General features: G+C 40.0%; 1 protein-coding gene across 7 annotated transcripts in view; it reads right to left on the bottom strand.

The window, feature by feature from the left end:
* Positions 1–25,030, bottom strand: part of USP54 (ubiquitin specific peptidase 54) — a 97,233-nt gene that overhangs the window by 57,592 nt on the left and 14,611 nt on the right. The window contains exon 1 of one of the 7 annotated variants that reach the window (XM_027885130.1): positions 17,313–17,346. The exons of 4 other annotated variants lie outside the window; for them this stretch is intronic. The gene's annotated coding sequence lies outside the window, so the exon portion shown is untranslated. Of the gene's footprint in view, positions 1–8,184; positions 8,298–17,292; positions 17,347–25,030 lie in introns of those variants that run through there. 2 more of the 7 variants (XM_027885129.1, XM_027885126.1) reach the window with 2 other exon arrangements.

Below are 25,030 nucleotides of genomic sequence, written 5' to 3' on the forward strand. Positions count from 1 at the left end.
TGCAAAAAGATTTCAAGGTCCTTTATCCTATGGCACATTATTAACAAAAAAATATTCTCATCTCTTCCAATAATACCACTGACACAAGAAAATAAAGAGTTTTCCACTTTGGCTTGTAAATTCCAGCCCAACAATGACAAAAGAGTTCCTAGAAGCTTTAAGCACTCAGTAGTATTCAACAACATATGGCTTAATAACTGATAACTTTTTAAATCCTAAATCCTGCTGCCATTCTTTTCCTGACCTTGCAGATTTTCACTGCTAAACAGAAAAATTCTTCCTCTTCTGTAACTGTAACCTTGTTACGACTATGAGTTCTCCTGTCAATCTTTACACCCCATTCCTAGCTTATAACAGAAATCAGTAGCTATCCACTCCCAAATTATACTCTTTACATTACAGCACCACAAACTCCTGTTTCATTAAACTCTATTTATTACACCTTGATTTCAGTGAAGTTTGGAACAACTGAATGTGTTAATACACAAACATACATATAGAATAACAACCATGAGTAAACAAGAAATGGATTTTGCAAGACAACCAACAAACAGAAGAAGTCCAGCACCATTAGGCCTTTGATTTCAAAGGAAACAACGTAGATTGAGCAAAGGCAGCAACACACTGACAATAGCAATAGACTTTGACAAAATAGATGGACAGGTTTGGGGTGGGAAAAATAGGTCTTTCCATTGACATGTTAAGAATCTCAAATACTGCAATGCACTGTTGTGTCCAGGTAGTGCTGAAGGGAAAGGTGACACCCAGAGCAGAAATCAGTTTCTTGAACATGTGCATTTAACAGACTTTCTGATACCACTGCCTACTGAAAACCTCCCCAAAGGGTGGGCAACCAATTCCCACCTTGCTTGTGATCAACAGCTGGGGTCAGATAATGTATTTGTTAGTTCCATAAAAGCATTTATTCCCTCCCTCTTTTCTCTTAGCTCTGTATAGTATTTGATCTTAAAAGAATAGTTCTAGATTATTCTCAAACTATTAATTCACTGTATTTTGTGTTTTATCTATACCACCGTTACCACATATCAAGATGGTTTGCAACTCTCATATTCTTGACAGACATTAACATACCAAGTTGCAAAACTAAAGCAGTTCAGAGGAACTCATATAAACAGAGAGTCAAGAAAGAGTGAGCAGCAGTTTATGGTGCTTATGCTGGGTCCCAGTATTGGATGCTTACATAATTTTTTTTCCTGTTTTGCTAAAACTGACAAGCAGAAGGAGCACTGCTGCACTGCAGAACATTACATAGATTCATACTTCACAGAAAAATATAAAAGCATGCACCCAGCATCCACAACATGCTGATTATTCCTCTTTTTTTAAGCAATCATCTGTGCTGTATGGTTATAAATAACACTTCAGTAGAATCACGAGTGTGCACAAGCACACATAAGCTGAGTTTAAGATCATTACTATGTAGTTTTAGAGGAATAAGTTTAACTAATAGGAACAGGGAAACTCATTTTTGCTTCATTTGGCTTAGTATACAGAAGCATTTTGCCATAAAACCCACAGAAGGCTTCCGAACCTTAGTAGGAAAAATATTTCCACATACCATAAGAAAAAGCTTACTGAATCAAAACATCCCATATCCAACAGCAGTTAACAGCATATGGAAGGAGTAAAACAAACAAACAGGCTGGGGGAAACATAGCATGACACCATACAGCCCACCAACAGTCAGGATCAGACAAGCAGGGGGAGCAGAACTCGAAGTCTGATTTCTTGTTTTCTGTACAACCAGGAGACCAGCAGAAGAAAACATCCAACTGAAGCATTTAGGGAAATTATACAGGAAAAGCCTCTCTCTGCAAGTTGTTGAGCTGGGTCTTGTCCTTTTCTAAATAGGGAGCAAATAGACATGACCAAACTTCAAAATTTTACATCCCAAACTAGCAAATAAAGTGTTTGTCATACACTGCCACAGCATCCCTGTGGTTCCTGCACCTCAAGACCTGACCTGGTCAGCTGGTCCCCTGCTGGCTGAGCCAACAGCCATGGACATACTGTGCCTCTCCCCAGCTGCAGACCCATTCCATCACATGGTCTCATGAAGCAAAGAGCCATTTACAGGGCCCTGTGTGTTTTAGGGAAGAGGGTAATGACAACTGAACTCACAACAGTCCTGAACTTGCAGCTAATCATCAGATACAGGCAAGGTCACATAATGATTCCTGCAAACACAGGAAAGGAGCCCTTGTATAACAGGATGTGCAGCTAACTCCATTACCTGAAATTTTACTTTCATTGAGAAGCCCCTTACAAATGGAAAAACTGCTTAAATTCTTCTGATATAAGACATCTTCTGAAAGATGTACTAGAACAAATGTTTTGGAGAACAAAACCACCCTGATATCTGTTAATCACGCAGTTGTAAAAAAAGACTTCAAGTCTAACCAATTTCACCAAGTGAAAGTTGGAGTAAACGGCTAAAACAGTCAAAAGATACCTTCACTATCATACACAGTATATTCAAACACATTTCAGAAACTCAAATATTAACGAATACACATACTATACACCGACAGAAACTACACATGTGCAAACCAGATTGTATAAACAAGTTTTCTGAAATACAGATCTTTCGTTTTATGTTAGAACTAACAGTAAGGTGAAACCACGAGATTTGCACACTAATTTTCACAAAACTCTGGCCTCTTTGAATTCAAAGTCTGAACTCAAATTTCTAAATTATGATTCAAAGAGACTGGTTCTCTAAGTCTTACTAGATGCTACCATAAGAAACTACTTCCATACTGATTAAAAAAGCTTATAAAACTCTTCCCAAGATTTTAAGGTATTACAATCTGTAAGGAATTTGCTGAGGGGGAAAAAAAAAACCAAACAAAACCAACCCAAAAAGCAACGCCAAACAAAATGCCATTCATTTTATAAAAAGCAGAAACAATGATACAATTACCTTGTATTAAAACCAGGTTTATGGAGAGGATGTTATTGTTTTCATTCAGAAAGGTTATTTCATCTTCACCAGAAAAGTACCGTGAAACTACCAAATGCAAAAGGGATTATTTTGTGTCCTGCTGTGGCCTGGAGAGATCCACAAAGCATGAAAGAGACTCTTGTTAAGCACAGGCAGGCTCTGTCCTAATGGGTCACAGAAGCAGAAGCTGTGCAAATGAAGTATAATACAAGCTGAACAGACCAGTTGGGTGTTGGGGTAACAGAAAGAATGATGTCAACAGCTTTGATTTATTTTTTCTCTGCCTGGCGAGAGAACGACCCTACTGAGTGGCACCAGAAGCTCCCCAAAAAAACCAAACCAAAACAAACACCACCACCCCACCCCACCCCACCCCCCCCAAAAAAAAAACAAACCACGAAGCACTCAAGAAGAGATATATATCCTGGAAGGAGTCCTTCCGCATACCTTGCGGGTTGCTCATCACCAAAAAAAGATCATGGAAAGGTAAGTCGCAAGAGGTTTTTTTGCAACTGGAAGAAGCCTGTTAAAGATGAAACTAAAACAGAATTATGAAGGTGCTCATGGAAGTTATAATACATTTAACAAACCGGTACATATGGAAACGGAAACACCCCTCAGAAATTTTTGCTGTTGTTCTTCTAAAACAGAATGAAAAGGAATAAATTTAAGGGTATGTACACATGCCCCCATATACAAAAACAAGGCCTGGCCTGAGAGCACTGCAAACAACAACAAATGTTAAAGCCACTAAATTCAACACTGAAAGAGTAGCTACTGAAAACTGCAGTCCAGCTCAACATCACAATAGGATTTCAGCCTGTAAATAAAAGGATGCTTACTTCAGAGATTTTGTTTAATTCCTTTCAGTTTCAATGCTGCTGTGGGTCAGAGCTCTACACAAAAGAAAGCAGCTACTTCAGTTACTCTCCCAAAATCTTACCCTGCACTGATGGCTAAAATCACTTGTGAAACTAAACACATGTGCCTGGCAGAAACCACATACACAAAGGATCACACAGCTCCTCCTGGCTTAGTCCAGCACAGAACACACGAAATGTAAAAAGCACACCATCCTAAACTCATATGTTCTATTCTGTGAACTCAGTTCACCTTTCTTCCCTGAAGAGAAAAATGCCCAGCTTACAATGATGTGTGTCACCCCTAAAGCAAAGTGCCTCAGGGAACAGGGCTGGAGTACTGAGAAGTTTTGGGGAAAGGTCTCAGGCAAGAGACAACTGCAGCTCTAGGGGTTCTTCTGCTCCATCACACGCAGCAGGGAATGGGAAAGTAACTGGGTCTCAGGATGATACTGTTTATATAAGTATTTGGTCTCTAGCTTCTAATTATGTGTACGATTCCTAGGAGTGTGGTTGTGCCACACATCACCCCTGGGGGCACAGGTATGGCCCCATCCTGGCCCCATCCTCCCTCTTGGGGAGACACCAAGGGTGTTCAAAGATGAGGGTTCCAGGGACTGCAGGGTATGGCTGATCTCAGACATGGTACAAAATGTCTGGTAAGACATCTGGGGTCAATCAGTGACTGACTGACTGGGAAGCTGAGACATAGGTGGTAACAGGAAAGTTGCACACAAGCTTGGTTCCATTTTGTTTTCCCTAGGGTTTTTTCAATCTTCTCTTTTAAAAAAAAAATTCTAGTATCATTTAAATAAAATTTGGCTTGTGTGATGTTAAAATCCTTTCACTCTTCTAGGAACTCATCACAGGAGAAGGGCTAGACATGTCCACCTCAAACCCTGTGGAGGACTCCAAATCCTGTTACAGCAATGCAAAATGGTCTCTAAGGCTTGTTTCTGCCTACGGACTCCAGTACAGATTACAAAGTCACCCCCCACACCAGGATCTCCTAGAGCTGGTCACAGGGCAGTCTTCAACTTCCACTTCAACAGCAGTCACATGCCACATGTTGCCCACACCTTGTCTTGCCAAATCCTGTTAGTGCAAGACATGCTGATATTGCTCCAAGCTCGCATCTACAACCATTGTAATGCTGTACAATAGAACTTGTTTTCCCCAGAATTCCCTAGACAATAGGTTGGCAACACTAGAAGCACTGAAGAGATGCAACTGTTGCATTAGCAACTTGGTGCAAAAACGCAGAGGCAGAACACCACAAGGCAATAAAAGGACAAAAGCAAACACTGTCCTGTTTAAAGTCCTCTCCCTCAGAATAACCAGGCTTCAAGGAACAATCACCTGACATCTGAGAAAGCAACACCTGTGACAGCTATCGTTTTCAAGAAGAGTTACCACACCCCAATGATATTTTCAGTCACATCATTACACTGTGATAAATGCTTTGATGAGAAATCATTTACAAAATTTTCCTTCAATACTAGAAGAAAGCATTCAGACATTACTATAGTTATTATTACCATCCGCTGCTTAACCAGCATTACAAGTCACACTTCCTTACACACACACCTGTAAGGGAAACAGGAAAAAATAAGAATATTTTATCCAGATTAAGAGTCTGTGCATCCTTCCTCTGTGATTAGGAAAATGAAATAAATCATACATGTATGTGTGTGCACACGTGCAACTAAGTGGTTGATCTGGAAAAATGTTACATTTCTAGTCAAGCGGAACTGAAGTCACTCCATTTGAAGCTAAACTACTCTGAGCTTGAGCCAAAACGTGTGGTGTTATATATATTTTCTTTGCTAGACTAGAAGGAAGTTTTTCTGGCTTTTTAGCATGTTCATTTTTTCCCAGTTCACCTAACTTTTCCAATTCCAACATACCCTGGTGACCCAGATACTCAACAATTTAGGGCAGCAATAGTAACTCACAACCTCTTTTGAAATCAAGTACGTGAGAAGATTCAGATAAAATCTGTATTAATAGGCATGGAATTCCACACTGGTTAAAAAGACTATTATTATGATGCAAAAAATCAGAACCTGAAAAGACACAACTGGAAAATGGATGAAATGACACGGTTGTAACATACTATTCTTTGGAAGAAGTAATCTGGTCTCACATCTTATATCTATGAAAACTCCTAAGAGAAACAGCAATTGATTAACATCAGTTGGCTCCTGGTAGAATCAAAAACTGTGGAATTGCAAAACCTTCTTCGTAATGCATTTGTTCCAGCTCTCTTCATTTTGCTTTTTGATTATAATTATTCAGAAGGGCAGTCTGAGCATAAATTTCTCTAACACATTGCTTTGACTATATCCCACTATTCCCCCTTCCCATGGAATGTCAGTCTCCCTACATCCCCTTCCAAGGGCCCTCAAGTCTAGCATAATACTGACTTTCCCATTTGTAAGTGCATTATTAAATCCTTCCCCAAAAGCTGATGGTGCCAGCCTTCACCAGCCATTAGTTACATTATAAAGCAAGTGCTTCTGTTTTCTCTCCCTCAGAGAAGATGGAAACATACCAAAACCATCTACAAAACTATCTGGTTATCCTCCAAATCACTCCTTTCCTGCCAAGCACGGAGAAGCTCAGCAGCAAAGCAGCAGGTGTGCCAAAACCATTGTTCATCCTGACAGCCACCACAGTCTGCTTCCTTCGCTCCTCAGGCTGTTTGTCATGTTTCTCTGGCCTTAAACAGAGAACTCTTTAACCTGGAATTATCCTGTTCGGGTTTATAAGACACCTAAAACTCCTAAACCGCTGTGGCAAGTTATGCCTATGGGCATAACTGCATTAGAAACTAACAATTTCAGAAAACTCCTGTGTGACCACTGCAACACTTCTCTGTCAAAAAAAACCCAAGGGTTTTTTTAAATGCCAGGTAAAAAAAAAAAAAATTAAAAAAGAAGCCTGAGGCTTCTCTAACTCCAGAAAGTTCAAATGTACTAGAAGAAGGACATAAGGGACATGTCATCTCAGACAGGACATGTCTGAGAGTAACCCTATTAAATAACCAAAAGAAGCCAAAACTTCAGGGCCACCAGTGTAGTGAAGAGGGCACTTCTCCCTCCATTCCAGTGCTCTGGGGAGGGCAGTTCACACTTAAGCTCACAGAAGCAAATTCAGCCCACAGAATTAACACTTTTGGAAGAATGGCAAGAGGGGAAAAGAGGGGCTTACTTTATTTGCTACTGGGTTAGTAACCTAAATCAGATTATCAAGAAGTTAGGGCAAGGAGAGTGGGACTTCCAGCTATGGAACAGATAAACCTTGCCTCTGCAGACTACGATCAATATCTTTGTAATCCTGGTCTATTTTAAGATGAGATTTTATTCCTTAAAAAAATCTGGAATGCATTTGAACGGGCAGAATGTTTATTATACTGAATGATGATTAGTGAACACATACATATATTAGTCCCCCCTCACCTCCTCTGATGACAACTCTAGAATCAGATTTATCATTTTGTGGAACTAAAACCTCTGCTTAGTGTCACCAAATGTATTAAAACAGTGTGAAGTTTAGGGGTTTTTTTCCAAATCTATAAATTTAAATAAAGATGTACTTCTTGCTATGCTGAAGCAGTGAAAAGTATGGAATATAGTGACAGACTTCCAACAATCACAAAATAATAACTAATTTTAGAAACAAGACACTTTACAGAAGGCAGAGGATTGGGAAACCAGCTAAAGCAAGTTGACTTTTATAAATCAAAACATTAAAATAACAGAAAAGCTCTATCTACATTTAGTATCTCATTTCACTATCAACTTTCTAACACAGAATTCAGTGAATAGAGGGAAGGAAAACCACATCTAACTTACCAAAAAAGCAGTCTAGAGAGCTCTGACTAGGTAATACTCACACTGTAAAGTATGTGGGACTCAAAATGAACTGCCAACATCCCTTCCAGCTGTGACAATCATTAAGGTGAGAAGAGATTATGACTCGCTTTATCTTCAAATTTATCACAGATACTGTTAGATAGAAGAACCTATGGTATGGTGGATCAGAGGCAGTTTATGGCTTAGAAAGGGCCTCTGCACAGAGGCAGAACATCATAAATAAAATGAGCACATATGAAACACCACTTAACAGCAGGACTGGAACATTGAAAAGAAAACGATTAACAAACTGAAGCAATACTCCTTCTTTTCATCTTAGAAAAAAAGGCAAGCCACACTGAAAAGCAGAAATTTCTACCTTTCAATACCATATATCGGAGAGTATTCCTATGACAACTTGGATTCAATTTAAAAAAAAGTCACATCACAGCAGTGGTGACACTGAATTAAAACAACAGATTTAAAAATCAGAAAGACCTACCTTCAGAAAACACTTTCTGTTTACTGTGTGAACTCCACACCGGTATTGCAACAAAAGCTGGATATCAGAGTGAGCTGGGAAAACTCTCAGAGCACTCACTGCTAGAGTAACTGCTCTGAGTAATACTTGCACGGAAAAATTATTTAAGGGAGGAGGAAAGAGCTAGAATAGCGTGGGAGGAGACAACCTGCTGTTTCAAACAATAGGAAGCTGTTAAAACAAAAAACAAGGGCCTCCCTCGACACAGGAAAGTCTCATTCGAAAAGCGTTGCCCCGCTGCCACCTACCAGGCAGGCAGCTCTGACAACAGAGATAAGGCCCGAGGCCCTGCCCCGCTTACAGACAACTCCCTTCGGAAACAGGGCCAGGCAAGACGGAGGAAGGTTTTCCAAACCCTTTTATAAAAGAGACCTGAGTGGGAGAGGACAGGGCTGTAAGGGATGACTTCGTTTTACAGCAGCAGCCTGCCTGTGCAAGGCAGGGCTCCCCTCAGTGTGACAAGTGATCTGGAGAGGTTCCTGCGAACTCTTCAGTTAAACATGAAGGATGTTTTCTCATAGAAGAGATTGATAACCAGGAGTGACATGCAGCCATTTAACAGAAAAAAAATTGTAAGGACTCAAAAGACAGCTTCAGTTTTGATCTCTCAGTTTAGAGCCCTGCAGTTGCAATGCAAATTTAAAAGCAGTTTTTCAAAGCACGATTATTGCAGGACAATTCCTGGAACCATTCCCTGTGGTTCAAAGCCATTGATACTGATCAAGGAAAAAAGAAGTTTGTTCAGAAAAACGGCTTCCTAACCCCAGCATTTCTACATAATTATTCCCAGACGCTCTTACAGCACAGCTCCAGGACACTGGTGCCGTCCGCATTCAGCATCAATTTGTTCTTTTAACATGGTCATGTTCAGGGCATGGACAGGGAGAGTTCCTTTATGTCCAAGACCAAAATAACTCTAATGAAAACTTTGGTTACGTTACAAAAAAACCCCAATGCACACCATTGTCTTTCTGCTCTAGCACAACATAATGCTAACAGAATCAGACTGAAATACAACACTTTGGACCATACAAGTATTGAAGATACTATCCCCACCGGGACCATTTACCTAATAGGAACAAACAATGCAAAAAGGAAGCAGTTGGAATACAATTAAATCAGTTTGCCTTAAGAACAATTCAGTGTTACAGGATAGATGGGGCTGAGCCAAGTTTTAACTATGTCTTTCCATAATGATAGATTTTTGGAGAGACAAAAATAGGAGAACAAGAAAGGAAAAATACAGCAAAGGCATAATACCTACCCTAAGCAGTGTTTTACCCCAGGATGCTTCTACATAGGTTGTTTTTTCTTAGATGTAGTGTGCGCAAATTTCAAATAAAATAGTTTTCTAAAGCGTTCTAACAGTGGCAAAATTTTGAAGGAAAAACAGTCCAATGTTCAGTCATCACGCTGGGCTCAAAACCTGCTCCACAGCTGTGTGTGGTTAAAACAGCATGTTAACTCTGTAGCACTCTTTCCTCAAACAGCTTGTTTCAAGGAAGCCAAGACACTTAAAAGCAGTTTGCAACAACAACACGGATTTTTTCCAGCCTAAAGCAATATGCCAATCATCATTTTTAGCATATAAAAACAGTGACCAAGGTTTCCTTGTGTCTCATGCTATTACTTCGATCTGCAGGTTTTCTTTGAAAAAGCTGTACAAGTCTTACCAAAAGTTACTAAACCACTGTTCAAGTGGCATTATGTCCATGGCTCAATGACCTGAGTCTGGCAAGTGCCCTAAAAGAGACAGCACTGGTCTCTATGCTCCCTTAGTCCTCCTCATTCCAAAGAACAAAGCATTCACCTTTCCTCCTCAGACACAAAGACCACGTAGATCTCCCATGACTCCACTGACTTCCTTGCTGAGGTGATGCAGGCCAATGCTCATGAGATGGCAGAAGCATCCAAATCAGTAATACCAAGAGTTTTGTAGTACTGATATTTGCAAATTCCTATTTGCTTCAGTCTCAGTTTCCCTAATCTCAGAACTCTTTCTCAGCTTTTTGATAAAATGCTTCAGGTGACCACACATACTTGAGTAATTACTAGAAATATGGATCAAATTGTGGACATTTTCAAACACCTGCTTTACCATAATTTTTCACAGTCCCTCAGCACAAGGATAGTGGAGACAGTTACAAGTCTACACAACGTCCAGTTCTTCAATACTTCAGTGCATGAAGGAAACATGAAAATTATTTCTAAATGTTCTTTTAAAGAAAGATCAGTTCTGCTTCCATCATACCTAAAATTAAAACTTTTTAAAATCATACAGCAGTAGAGGACAGGTAAGTGTTTTGCTACTAAAACAAATCCCTCTGCATCAGATAGAAAATAAGATTTCACTCCACTCTGATGAGGGTTAAACAATTCAAACAGTAAGCAGGGCTCCGTGCCCTGAACAGAAGCAAGGGGACACATGCCCAACCTAAGCACAATAGCACTGCTGCACTTACTCAAGAGAGTTTTGCCAAACACACCAGCTAAGAATCTGACTCACTGCCACCAAACTAAGAAAGACTTCAGAGCAATTACCACCTTTTTGCACAGAATAGAAAGAATTTAAAAAAAAAAAAAAAGGCATTTCAACTCTTCTAACATTTCATCTAAATTAGGACAGCACAGCAACCCTGAAGGAGTTCTGGTCAAGTACTGCAACCACTAGGGCTATTGAGACAGATAACAATGCTAGCAATTACACAGCCATCCAAAAAGCTACCTCAGACCGAAATGAGGCAGGAAAACCAGGCAAACTAAAGCAACAGAGACAAGCCAAAAATCTCTCTGCCTTCCTTGCTTTTCTGCTTTGGGTCAGAGATCAGCAATCTGAGAAGTAAATGTATTTGCACATCTATTAGAAGCATGTATGCCTACAGCATACGTTCATGGTTGGCAAGATAAAGAGATTGCCAAGGAAAATGACAAAAGCATGTTAGAAAAAAATTGAAGAAACAAAATATAGATGACAGAGCTGAAATAACCATTCTCTTAATACTGAAAACACTTCTTTTCCCAGTGTCTGTAGAGTCATGTGATTTCAGCTTCCTTCTGCTGTTGCAGATCATGTAGCTTCTTATCCAGCAAAGGCTATGCTAGCCCTTCCCTTCACCTTCGAATAATTTTCCACCACAGCACTCCTACTCATAGGGCTGTAAATGTCAGCACATTTAGTACCGTTTAAATACCATAAGTTTGTCTACATGGAGAAGTTTGTCAGGAATAAATGCTACATGGTGAAGATGTAGTTTCTTGACTGCCAACAAAGAAGCTGGTTGCAGAAGTTCCTGCCCACCTTTCACAGATCGGTTCTTCCTGTTCTCATCTGATGCTCTGTTCTGCAGATGGCAGCCTGTGTAGGACCACATTACAAATTGCCTCATGAAAACCATCTGGGTTAAAAAAAAAGGAACTTGAAAATAAAAGTATTAAGTGGACTACTTTCATAATTTCAGTTATTTGGAATACAGAGCAGTCCTACAGTATGCAACTGTAACTGGTACAACACAAATCAGCAAACTACAGAGGGTACAGGAGCACAGGCACAGTAGTTACAGCAGCTTCTTTATGGGCTTTGCAACCAAAGCCAAGACACCATGTAGATGTACTAGTAGATCCATTAATTCCTTGCACAGGTAACTTACAGCATGTTTTATGACATCGCTGTGCCAATGTGACAGCTGCTACCAGGGTGGATCCGTTCACTGTCATGTGCTCTTTCAGCTCCCCTTATGCTAACACTGCTAAGTCTACAAAACGACCTATTAGAGGGTAGTAAGTTGGCAAAACACAATTCTACCAATGGAAATATTTCTTTTCCCACCAGCTATCTCACTCAGAATGCAGAAAAGCAGGCCTGGTGAGCAACGCTTCTTGACAGGGGCCTGAAGTTAGATCCTTCTACCCAGATAACAAAGCTGCCCCTCCATCTGCAGCCAGATGCCTGCGTGGCAATCGCTAACACAGACTAAAGGTGCGGTCTCATTTAACTGTGGGAAACACCAGACTCTGTCAGTCTGTTTACTTTCCCCAGCCTCATGCTCCCACTGCTTCCAAGCATTACACTGAGCTGTGAGCTGTTTGCAAGAGCCACTTCAACCAAGAACACACAGCTGAACAAGGAGACAGCAGCAGCACCCAGTCAGGACCCAGCCGCCCGCGCTGTCCTGAAGCAGTCAGAGCAAAACTGCCACAGGTGAAGAGCACACTGCACTCCAGGAAAGATCAGTTCAAAATAACTGCTGCAAATTAAACCCCCTGCTTAATCTTTTCTAGCCTCTTTAAGTAAGTACATTCTTCTAAGACAGTGGTTTTTAACTTACAGTATGCATCTCCTGGACCTTTGTCTGAAAACAGATGTTTACTCCCTTAACTGAAAACCTTTGAGGTCAAAAAAGTTATGTGGATACAAAGCAGTGACCAGCAACAATTTGTGTTTTGTAGGATGAGGAGGGTGGAGAAGGCGGGTTGAGAAAAAGCAGCTCACGTTCCCACATCAGAAGTGCAATTTTCAGCAGGAGAGGAAAAAAGCCAATAAAAAAAAAATAACAAACTTTAGGGTAATGTATTCAAACATATTGGGCAAATACATGTGCTGTACTGAGCTGACCTTCTCCTCATGCCAAGACAACTGTTCAAATACAGTTTGGGGAGGAGGGAAGCACATTAAAATCTTGATTTTACTTTGTCTACGCAGTTTGCTGCGGTAGGGTGGACATAGCCTTAAAGCCAAATGGATCCATACAACAAAAACTAATAAAAATTCATACTGAGTTTACCACCTGAGCTACTCTTTCCTTAAAATCAGGTAACCTAGAGCTATTCAAGTAGCTTGTAAACTACAAGATGAGCAATAATCTTTTTTTGACATTTCTCAGTATTTCTGAATAACAACCAAGAACTGCTGCTTTGGTAGTTACCAAAAGAGAACCAGATGATTCTCAGATGAGCCTTTAATGTGAGGCCAGAGTTTTCAAGGGCCCAATTCCCTTCAGCCTCCCAACTGTGTATTCTCATCCTTGCGCAGTCCTTTCCAACATGGCAACACAGCAACCCGTTCAGGGTGAACAGCAACCAGGTGAAAGACAAGCGAAGTCAGTCTGAAGTCAGAGTGTTCCTCAACGATCCCTACACAGTACCGCAAGTATTTTTTGTGGGGAGCGTCTTGCAGTGGTAGTACCAGTTAAATTATTTGAGAAGATGTGGTCTAAACTAAAATTTAAACTTGCTTTAAAAAGCAGCTTAGAAGCAATGAAGTGGAAAAGATTCCTTTGTATATAAAGTCCAGACTTTGGCTATCAAGAGTACTATTGCTGTAATTCCATTCTGAACCTTATGCTTTGGCAAATCAATCTGGTTCATTTGTACCTTTAGGAGTAGAACGTTGGCATACACACTCAATATTTTCCACTTAACTGAAAAAAAGCTGTTGTCTTTCTTAAGTGTATGTGCCACAAGGCAGAGCGCTCCTCACTGAAACCAGTCTTTATTTTGGCATATGATTCAAACCAAAAACGTAACTAACTGAGAGAAAACCAAAGCATTAGAAACCTAAGCACATTACTGTGAACATATCCTGCTAGCAATTTGACTTACTCCATCAAGGAAATCTGACAAAGTGCTTTGAACTAGTTTTACCTGTAGCACTGGCAGTCTGGGAGACTACAAAAGCCAGGCTTTAAAGCTTAAGAAACACAAGCAGGAAGCAAAATATCACTCTTTACCACAGAGGTAACACCACAAATACCACAAATAACTGCATTTCTTGTTGCTACTACACTCCTAAAACCATAACAAAAGCAAGAAAAGCGATTCTATTGCATACTTATTCCCAGTGACTGCCAAACATAGCGCACTGCATTTAATCCATCCTGCTTTTTGTAATTTCCACCTCAGTAAGTGGACCAAAGCCAAAAGAATGTTTTATAAATACTCTATCAAAAAGAGATGGTAAAAGGTCTTCTTTACCACAAGTAAGACGCCAGGCTATAGATGCCTGTTAAACAAAGACAGACCTAAATTAAATTTCTTGGTCAAAGCATGTGCACGTTCTTTGAATTAAGTGTGATGCCATGATGTGTCCAAAGCCATAGTCAAGTCTCCCATCACCTGTGCAGGTGGGTAAGACACACACACACAGTTTTATGCCCTAAAACACAAGGTACAAAATTGATTTCCCTTTAGAAAAAGGAATTTCCTGCAGTTTACATATGGTCTCGAGATATTCAGGAATCAATTTCTAGTTTAAGTAAGTTAGCAATCAGAAAACAACTTTTCCTATGTAAAGCACGCACATAGCATTGGACCAGCATAACTGGAGGGATAAATCCATATCCACTTATCCTGGAGCTTAAATAATTTTGTGAGCCTAAATTATGGCACCCAATCTGTAAGCTCTGAATCTTAGCAATACCGTGGAGCTTGACAAAAGGTTTGCAAGAAGTCTTGAGAAAGGAGATTATGCAAGATTGCTTCATCTTCCTGCATCAAATAAAACCAATGCTTTTTAAGCTGACACAAAAAAGGGGATGACAGGTTGAGGTGGAAGAATCTCTTCGGAAATTAACTTGCATCAGCGTGAAACTGAAGTCAAAGCAAGCTCACAAGGAAGTTCTCCCTACCTATATCCATTTGTCCTGTTTCATATTCTAATTCCTTGGCTTTATTAGTTTACTTTTGTATCACTTATTTAACAAGAGAAAACACAAGATCACAAGCCACAGTAAGTAATAAGACTCATAAAATTTTATCTCACACAAATTCACATCCTGCACTAATTATTTTCCATTGTGTCTTATTTTTGTCCCAAGAACGAACCTTGGCAAATTGACACACAGTCAGGATGTACACACAGCACAGAACTCCCTAGAGCATTTAAATCCATGCCATGATATGGGAGAGCTGAAAACAAAAGTCAATGATACATGTGATTCCAGGAATCATCACAATTATTGGTGGTGGAATCAGTATTTTAAAACAAATTTTCATTTGCAATTCATAAAAGTAAGTCCTCTACGAAAATCTCCATAAGAGAGGAGCAGTAACAGCATTTCTTAAGTCATCTATCTTTCCATCTTGAAACATATTCTCATAATTTCATTAAAGTAGCCATCATTTCTTAAAACTGCATGTACCTCCATAAGCAGTTTACAATCCAGTCCCTTTTTCAATAGTATACACAATCACATTATAATGGCTATTGTTTGTTTCACAGCCCAGTGAAATTAAACTGGCTTAAGATGCTAAAACATGAACAAGGAGGGTAAGAAATAGCTGATGACTTCCAGAGGAAACAATAAGTCACTTGCCAAAAATCTATGGAAAGTCACATCTGTCACAGTAATAGGTGCTGTAATGAAAAAATATACTTAGAAGTTAAAGAGATTTTCAGGTAGAGGAGTAATTAACAGATTTCACCCTGTGGCCTAATCCTACTATGTCCTGGATTACCTACTGCACCTTAGCATGGGGTCCTATTGCTGCAACACCCCACCAGACTACAAACCCACTTCTGACAGAACACCCATATTCTCTGCACAAAGAAGCAAAAAGCAGTAATTAAACACTACAGTAATGTGACAATCACCCAGAGAGGTTCCTTTCCGCAAGGTGCGAGGCACACACAAAGAACAAATATACAGAAAAACACCTAAAAACTCTACTGGTCTTAAAGCATGCTAGATTAACATACTTCACCCCTTTAAAAAGCCCACTGTTAATACACCAACTGGGACGATGCACTTTCCAGGACATAAGCCACTGTGGCCCATCTATCCACGCAGGATGCCCACTACAAAGAGCAATACAGAATACAAAGTAGTATATGAACATCAGCAGCTAAATTTAGAGAGCAAAAACATCATCCACTGCATACTGATTAGACTGAAATGCTATCAAGGCAAGAGAAAAAAAGAAACCTGCAGAACGATGGATTCATCGGTGTGTATTCAAAACTAAAAATAGCACATCTCTTAACAAATACATACAGCCATACACAGGAGTATTTTTCTTCATTTTAAGAAAGAATTACTCCAGAACCCTGCTCTGCAGATTAAAAGAGACTAAATCTGCTTTGGAATCTAATGCAGAAATTAGATGTGGTAGAGATGGGCCTTTCCACATCGGGACTTCAAAGAGAAGCCTTAGCCTACATTTTTAGCATAAGAATACCAGAGACCTTTCTCTAGTCAAGAGTCAAGTTTGCTAAAGCCTGTGCTTTACTTTGCCACATCCTTCTGCTACCCAGAAAATTACAGAGGCCCTCCTGCCAACTTTATCTTCATGTGATAATTCCCTTGAGCAGGGAATATTTTTCAACGTTTTTTTCTGCCAATTTTAACTTATCTGCTGAAAAGTGAACACATCAGACCAGAAATTAGAACTTCAAATACAGAAGTCAATTTATCATGAAGATTAAATGAATGTTCAAAGGAAGGTTTTGACGTCTCCTCTATCCTTATAAGGAAAAAATAAACAAACAAAATACAAAACCAAAAGCCACAACCAAAGCCACAATCGATATTTTGCCTTTCTTCATCAGAACTACCAAATGCAACCCTGTGCATACAAATATTTAAGTGGTGTAAATTCCACATGGGCTTGCACATTCCCACCTAACTGGTAACGGCTATGGTCTCTTTTTCCATACAGGTGGGATATAATCTTCCATTGGCAAGGGAGGAAGAGCAGCTCTAAGACATCTTACACCCCTCCTGTACTCCAGACTTGGGTGTTCGGAACTGCCTTGATTTACCGAAGTATGACGAGTTAAATTTAGCACAGCATTTTCTACCAAGGACAGCAGGCACACAGCACAATCCACCACCATGAAAACCAGAAACAACTACGGCAGTATCTCCTGTTCACTTAATACCTAAGCAACAGTTTCAACAAGTAAATACAAATGAAACATACAACCTGACGTCTGGCTGCACAAAGAAAAAAGCTGACAATTAAGTTTGCAAGCAATTGCACACCCTGCCCATTTTCCCCGCCTAGTCTGCCGAAGGAGAAAACCTGTCGTTTGCTCCTACGGCAGCCAGCACCACACAAAACAAGCCGACACACCTGCTGCAGCGGACCCGCACCGAGAAGCCTGCCCGCCGCGTCCCGGCTCCCGCCGCGTCCCGGTCCGGCCGGTGCCGCTCCCGCTCGCGGGCCCCGCGCGCCCCTGTGCACGTGCGCAGCCGCCACCGCCCCGTCCCGCGGCGCGGGCAGCGCCAGCGCGAGCCACGGCCCCGCCCCGTGACGTCACCGCTCCGGCCGCGCACCTGATCCCGGGCAGGTCGCGCCTTAAAGGGGCCGCTGCGGCCGCAGCCCCGCGGGGGAGGCGGTGGCGATGGCCGCGCCCAGGTAACACTCACCTGCCCCCCCACGGGGTCGCGCCGCGCTGCCTGAGGCCTTCCAGCACTTCTCTGACACCTCCTGGCAACGCGAGGAGACCCTTCAGCCGCGCAACTACCCTCGCATGCCTGCAGCCCCCCTCCCTGGAAGGAGTTATCCCGGGGTGATGATTATATAAATAATTTGAGCGCGCAAACCACTTTCCGGGTGGATTTTAGCAGCACACTTCAAATGCTTTTTCCTTCTTTCCACAGCCCTTTTGACGAGGGGGCCGTGGCCACAGCAGCACGTGCCTCTGACACACCTCCCATGCACAAATCCAAACGGCTGCACTTTTCAAGCACCTGAAGGCCAGAACTTGCCTCTTTCATCCCAGAACTGCAACTCCAGTTTGCCCATCGATAAAGGATGGCTTGACCGTTCTCAGTGCCACATTCAGAACCAGATACAGAACATGCCAGAGGGGACAAACCAATTTACCATGGCACAAAACTGATAACCATTTACTTTGTACCAACAGCACCCAGCAAATGAGACACACTCAAAATGTGTCTGGGACAAATCAAACTGTTATCACTACGCTCTTCCCTAATCAAAATCAATTGTCCTCTTACCCGGCTCAATGATCCTCTCCACTAAGAAAATGTGCTGGAGGACAAGAGACCTTTAAATCAGTATGTGCATCACTTCCAGTCAGACAGGCTAATAACATGAAATGTGGAAGAGAGAAGAAGGAAATGGAAGACACGAACACTAAAACTTTCTAGTCAAAAAGCACATTTGAACAGAAACATGGCACTTCCTATACTGTCATCCTTCCTATTTTTATTCATCCATATCTATCTATCGAATCCATAGAGCGAAACTGTATTCTTACATAGCCAGATATGAAAACACGTCACGCTCGCCTAAAGACCTTGAGGAGGTTGCTGGGAATTCTCAAGGTACAAGGCATTGTTTCCTTTCTTTCACTACCATTGGCATAAAGCCACCAGTCTAGACCGACTACCAGGATTAATCATCACATCCTCCAACTTTCAGGGCAACGGCATGCAAATCAATGTCTGCTGCAATTCCTCATCTGTAAAACCGACAAATTACACTTGTTTTCCTAATTCTCACGCATGCTTTCAGTGATAGTTCTTACTTTTAGATATCAAAGATTAAATAATAGAGGAAAGCGTCACTCATTGTCCAACTAATATCATAAAGGTTTCACTTAACCTTCTACAGATATTTCCAAACAATTATTTGATTCTGCGAAAGTTCCCCTTTTATTTTGTTTCTGCGCATGAGTTCCACCATCAATTACACCAGCACTCGTCAAAAACAGTGTTGGCTTTGGAAGTGCAGAATTCAGAGCAGAGGAGAACATTCTGGCATTCACATAGGAACAGGCTGAATTATACTCTAACACAGTATATTATAGCCTCATCACAATCTCTTGCTTCTTGGTTAATAAGGGAGATACCATGAAGATACATTTAATCAAATACCTTAATTACATTCAACTCTCACCTTCCCTTAGAGAGATTATTACTCCTCCCTGAAACATCTGTAGGCACCTGTATGTCGAAAACATTTTCTTTATATTTAGACTTCTTTTTTTCATTTTCTGACTATTTATAAGATCTGTGTTTCTTGCTTTACTGAGCTTAGTTACCTACGATTACTAAATAATCAGGACTATTTTTCAGAAAATGGTGAATGTGATACAGCATGTTTTCTAAAACAATTCTACTTTCATACTTATTTCAAACTGCATGTGGATAGAAGTTGAAACCTTATTTTATTTAACTACTTTTAAAAAAGGGTTTAGAATAATCTGAATTAAACTGATATTGAAAGTAAGCACCAATGCTAAACATTTTTAGAACTAGGAGACCTCATCCTCTCAGCTCTCTTGGTTGTTACTAAACATTAAAATTTTGGGCTTTTTTATCTTTTATTCTAAGCTGAAGAAGTTTGTGGAACAATCAAAACAATTATATCTACACACTTCTTGTCAAAAGCCAGATTGTCAGTTCATTAGTGCTACTTTCAATTCAGCATCTCATTTGCTAAAATTTTTGTGGCAAACAAGCAACGGGATTTTATTTTAAAGTATATTTAGAACAGATTAACTTAATGATTGAAAATAATAAATGTGGGATTTAAATACACTCAAATACACTATTCCATCAATAAAAATAATTTTAATCATTTAAATTGTCATATTAAAAAAATAATAATCCCTTGTTTGATTGTTATCCCTTCTGTTTGGTGCTCTTTTGATCACTGAGCTCCCACCCTTAGGGAGACGACTCTGCAACCTCAGTTGGAGCCTGGAAGTCACCTCTTCACAGCTGACAGATCGACTATTGTCTGTAGCATGTTTGCAGTGCTATTGCTTATCCAGACTATTGTGTTGCCTTCCTGTTGCCTTCCCCTAGAACTATTATATTAAACCAACATATTTACACATATTAACATCCAACACAGTTATGCCACTAACAGTGTTAATTATGCAAGACTTAATAATTAAAATTACAGCTCAGTTCTGTTTTGCACAGTAAAGTCACAATAAAATCACTCTAAATTTCAAGTTTGGATTGTAATTCTGCTAACAGATTCTCCATAACACCACACCTTATGCTTATAAATAAAGCTTCTATTATGCTGCTTAATATTGTAACTCTACAGAGACAGACAAATACTAGGTACTATAAAAGGACATCCAGCATCCCAGTGAGCAGCATCCTTCCTTTACCAAATAAAGCAAAGCAAAAATAATTTTTGTTGGTCAAGAGTAAGTTAATTATCTTCATTAAGTCAAGTATAGAAAGTACAATATGATGCACTATAAACAGTTAAGACAGGTCTGTGCTTCCTCAGTAGATTTGCAAGTGCAGCCAAGAAGGAAGTCCAATTCCATGAGAACCTAAATTATTTAAGGCATCCACATTCCAGCTCTTCAAGAAAAAGCAAAGCCATGAGTCTTCTGATCTACCTATGGCCTTCAGAAACTACAGTAAGATATAATATGAAATTATCCACTGGCCAACAGCTCTCTGCTGTTGTGGATTTCATTGCTCCCCAGCCAGGCGGGGAAAAGCAGCTCTGGTGCTGTAACCTGGAGGGCTGGCAGGAGCTCAGCACTCGGCTCGGCAGCACCGCAGCACTCCCAAACCCCGGGCGTTCTCAGCTCCATCACTTGATTCACACCAGGGCTGGTTTGGCCTCCGATACACAAAAGCATCAGTACCAGTTAAAGCTGGTTGATAAGGCTGCAACATCTTGCAACTTCTGTACTATGCACATCTTTATTATACATTCCTCCTACACAGTAGTCTCATCCTTCCAGTTCCAGTGGCACATGCTATTGGCATTCTATCTAAGACTCAGCATTTTGAGCATATTTTTCAAAGATTATTTTATCACCAGTATTCATGGGCAATAACTGTTACTTTCCATACCACTACAGTAAAGGTCCTCCTATTTATTCTTAGTAACTATACCACCTGCTAGACTCATACAACTAGGTTTAAATTTTCTACTTAGGAGCAAAAGTTTCTGGCTCTGATGGTTAAAAATAATACCACTTAAATATGATCAGAGCCTGAACAAGCACAAACCTCTGAGTTTTCCACATGAATTTGTCTGGAAATTTGAAAGCTAATGGTCAACATTTAAATAATCAATGTCAGCAATAACTTTCCTTGCAGATAATATGAACATGACCATCCAACTAGCAAAGCAAGGTATGTAATGAAGGAAACATTAGAATTAACAGCATTTAGCCCAAATTGACTGTGTGATGGAGAAGCAAAATAGTAGCAGCAGAGGAGAGAGGAGTTCAAATCATGCCCTCATAACCAAAACAGTAACAAATATATCTTTTCAAGTCACCCTGATCCATTCCGTAATATGCAAAAACCTCCACCTCCTAAAAGCTCCAGAGAGCTTCCCTTCAGGATGCTGGACCCCTAATAAAAAGCAGCTCATAGTAATTTATTAGAAAGAAGGAATACTGAAATGATGGGATTTCCTTCACATTTACTTAAACAAAAAGCCCTATTAAAAAGTGCTTGGAGCAGTGACAAATTCCATTCTCGGGCGCAAAATTCAGGTTTGGCTGGCTATGCTGTAGAGAGGCTGTTGGCTTTGACTCATAAAATCTCTTTGAGAAAACAGAAACTAAAATTGCTAAGTAAGGTAATTTCCAACTGTGATGATTAAAGACGTATTCTAGGGTATAACAATGCAAATAGAGACTCAAAGTATGATAACAACATATGTTACAGCCTCAGGTAACTGAGGCTTGCACTCATTTCTCAGTGGAGAAATACACAATGGAAGTTGGGAAAGATTTTAAAAACAAAACAATTAGCAACAGTACACTCCTTGTTTTCTTATGATAATAATATGTTGAGTCCCTAAAGTGCTGGACTGACAACCGAAGTCATTATGAAAATGAGAAAGAAATAAAAGTTGACTACTGACAAGCTTGTCAAGGGCCTGTGAATAGGATAAGTGAGCTGAAAATCTTGTGCGGTACCTCTATTACTTGTGTAGTGAGGTATCAACAAAAGCAAGACGAAGGCTACTAAGTTAGGGAATGTTAGAATTGAAAGGACTGGCTTTCTGGAGGCTGAATCACCATTGTCTAGTGGATACTGTCTCAGGGTAAATTGTCTACATGTACAAAGTGTTCATTTTTTTAATCAATAACATTCCACAAATTCTATATATACTATTCATCAGTCTTAAAATAATGTTGTTCAAAATACAGCTAAAGAAATAACTGACTGTTCTTTCTCATACAGAATTTTATCTCAGAAACTGGTGCTTTGTTCCTGTCTGAGACTTAATCTGCATTTTTTACAGTTTAAGATCACTCATCTTGCCCTTTCTCTCAGGCATGGGCCTTACACCTGACAACTTCCTACCTTCCTGAAATAGCCTACTACATACACAGAAAGTTACACCTTCTCCTTCCCTTTTTGGGGCATGCACACTCACTCCTCTCCCTGGCTCAAATTATTTCAGTCTTTCCAATTAGGTCCCATTTTCTAGACCTCAAATTATTTGATTACTCTTCTTCCAGTATCTGTTCAGTTGAGCTGCATTTTTGGGGAGCATCTGCCCTAACGAGATGTAACACAACAACAGAGGACTTAATTGTGGATTTTTTTAAAAAAGATTGTATTGTATGCTTTACCACTTATATTTTTATCCCTCCTGATATAACCCCTCTTACAATGTTAGGAATTCTGGAGAATTATCACCTAATAACTTGTTCCCTACACTGTATTTGTGTATTTCATGATTTCTGTTAAGTGCAGAATTTCAATCTGTCCCTATTTATCTCCTAAGACTTTCTTAATTCTCAAAATAACTTTGTGCTCATAAACTTGTGTTCTATGTATATATATTCCCTCCAAGTTCTGGGGGCATTTTTAGTGAATCAATTTTGTAAGCACACTCTCTTTTCTATCATCAAGGTCATTAACGAAAAGATTCAAGTGAAGCAGAATGAGTACAGATCCAACAGACCGTGGTGGATTCACATTCAATACAACCATTTCATTCTGACAGACAATCATTAATAACCACCTACTAGGCACAGTCATCCAACAAGTCTTGCTCCTACTCTACAAGAGTTTCTTTCAGGTCACATTTCTTCACTTGTTTGCAATATTATAGCATGAAACAGTGCTGATGAACTCACTAACACGAAAAATACTGTCACACTTTTCTTACCAATTCACTGGCCTTATTGTCATGTTACAGAAAAAAAATTAAACTGGCATGACTATTTACTCTTCTTAAATTCATGGTGGTTGTGCCTCATGGTCTTATTGTCTCCCGGAGGCTTATACTTTCTGCAAGGATTAATTCAAAATGTGGAACGTGAGAGAAATGGTCTGTAATTTCCTGGCTCCTTTGCCCCCACCCTGTTTTTATTTTCAGGTCTTCCAGCATCTCAAAGAGTAGCTAGTTGTACTGAGAGAGCTTCCATCACTTTTCTTCTTCATCCAAACAAAGGACGAATGTCATCAGGTCCAACCTAATAAATAACCTACCCAAGTACTAAGAAGTATGGAAAAGGCTTGCTTCCAATTTGCCATCCATTTTGTACGTCCTCTGTGCTTTTTATTTCCTCCCTGTGCTAACTGTTGCTCCTTTATACTCCACTTCTGCTAATGTTTCAAGGATATTTTCATAGTGCTTACTTCAAGTCCCTCTTACAAAACTGAGCTGCCAATCAAAGCCCCCACATTACAGAGCGATGGATGCACGGCTGGTAGAAGCACAACTGCGGTGAGAGCAGCTCAGCTGTGCAGCGCCACGGACAGGGTACGACACCCCTGCCAGAAGGAAGGGCTACTTCTCACTGGGATGGCCACTTCTAGTGCAAGGGCAACACGGGGCAGATCTGCAGGAAGACAGGAACAGGCACAGAACCAGAGTTCTGCAATTCAGCAAGACTTAGAATCACCCCAGCAAGGGGAGACCAATTACCAGATCATTTGCAGCATATTAGCGTCGCTTCTGTGTCAAGTACGAAATCTGCTCTCTGCACTAGAGTACAGAGCTGGGTTGGATGGGACACACACACACACAACACACACACACACACGAGTACTTTGTTTCCAATATTCATGCTCATATACTGAATAAGGGATTGCAGATAAACAGGATTAAGCCTGACACAGATGATCCTGCAGATACTCTGGCTCTCCCAGTGTATTTATTTGCTTTGATAGCACAGCTTACAAAACCAGCAACCCTTCTGTACGTTCCTGCATGGTGGCACCATTACATTTAGAAACACTAGTATCTTGCTGACATTGCCCAAATTAAACTACACAATTATATTCTTATTATAATACATGTGCATGTGGAAGTTTAGGATGAAAATGCTTGATTTTGTTATTTTAAAACATCAACAAAGAACAGGAAGAAAAAAAGTTACAAAACTTGGGGTTTAAAGATAACTAATACCTAAGTTTTCTTACGTGTATTGTAGGTTATTCACCTTGCCCCCAAATTGTTTATTTCCTTTTCACAAGAGTTATACAATGATTACATAAAACTGAAAGCTGTTCATTATCTTTCATGTACACTAAGCATCCTCATAGCCTTCTAGCCCTTCCCTTTATTGAAAAGTTTAACCTTACCATAAATACCAGGGACCAAAAGAAGTAGGATACTGTAATACATTTGTAAATTAATAAAAATTGATAGTTAGGATGCAAAAGTATCTTTAAAATTAATTAGCTATGCTAAGATTATCCAAAATTCCTCTAACATAGTAAAATGTTTGACAATACTTTATAAAAAGCAGAGCAAAATCTAACAAGCTTAACATTAGAAGAAAAGGAATAAAAATACTATTTGTGTAGTTTAACACAGTAAATGAATACTTAGCTTCTGGGGAGTATCTGACTTTATTTAGTTAAAAGTACAAATACTAACG

The sequence above is a fragment of the Empidonax traillii genome, unplaced genomic scaffold, assembly GCF_003031625.1.
Source record: "Empidonax traillii isolate 1590-97213 ecotype Southwest subspecies unplaced genomic scaffold, ASM303162v1 scaffold162:size863265, whole genome shotgun sequence".
Taxonomy (NCBI): Eukaryota; Metazoa; Chordata; class Aves; order Passeriformes; family Tyrannidae; genus Empidonax; species Empidonax traillii.